Source organism: Trachymyrmex cornetzi, unplaced genomic scaffold, assembly GCF_001594075.2.
Source record: "Trachymyrmex cornetzi isolate Tcor2-1 unplaced genomic scaffold, Tcor1.1 scaffold1462, whole genome shotgun sequence".
Classification (NCBI taxonomy): Eukaryota; Metazoa; Arthropoda; class Insecta; order Hymenoptera; family Formicidae; genus Trachymyrmex; species Trachymyrmex cornetzi.
In genome coordinates, this window is record NW_017296051.1 from 627,543 (window position 1) to 628,745 (window position 1,203).

Below are 1,203 nucleotides of genomic sequence, written 5' to 3' on the forward strand. Positions count from 1 at the left end.
TATATCGTAAGTGTAATATTTTTAGTTTTTCACACACGAGCGTTTCCGTTAAGTTTCGATATATGTAACATCAGCGCATGTGATTCACGCAAAAGCTTATTCTTTATGCAAGTATACTGCCTTACACATCTTCTATATATGTCATATCGAAACAATACAAAAGTTTATACGGTAAAAATGTCAATAGCTTTTTAGGCATCTTTACGACACCTTTTAAACTTTTGTGTTGTTTGTAAGAGAATTTAGGAAAAAAGCCAGCCACATTAAAAGAACATGTAATACATCTAGATTGAAGTTACAAGATGTAATGTCATCATGCATATATCTTGCTTCTGCGGTTCTCTGTAAACAATAATGCCCATAATTTCTAATCGCTTTAAGAAATATTTACTGGACGGATTAACGGCAGCTTTGACGTCTCGCAAGAAATGTCGCGATAAATTATTATAAAATGAAAAGAAAAGATATTATAATAAAAGGATAAAACAAGATGAATGTCCAAGAATGCCGTGCGTTATAAGAGAAATACGTTTAGAACATAATATGATTCGGAAATAAAAGAGAATATATTATATTAAAAATATTAAAAGTTATGGATTCTCTTTTTCAAATTGACTTTTGCCTTGAAATTCATTGCCGGTTGAGAGAGAGAGAGAGAGAGAGAGAGAGAGAGAGAGAGAGAGAGAGATATACATAATATATAATTTAAAAAGGTCAATTTTTTTTATTATAGTTTTGTTCTTATTAATTTCACAATTAACAAAAATCTTGATTCAAATATTTTATGTTGTACATTTTATTTCGTCATTATTTTATTTGGTATTTTATTTGAAACGCGAAGTAAATAGCGATTGATTGTAAAAACTCTCGTTCTGCTGCTAATAATTAAACCAGTAGATATTTTAATGACAAATAAGAAATCGCAAACTATTTATCAGAGCGCTAATCGAATTAACCGTATAAGCCTTTTGAAATTATTATTGCTATAAAAATATGCATATTAAAACTAAAAATATCAGACTAGAGCGTAGTGAACGATAGTAGTTATAATTGTTGACGACGACGATGACGACAATTACGATGACGCAAGACGTAATGACAATGATGAAAAGAGATAATAATAATATACCAGACACATGATTAATATTTTATTGAATTATTATATTTTACTAATTATAATATACATATATATATATATATATA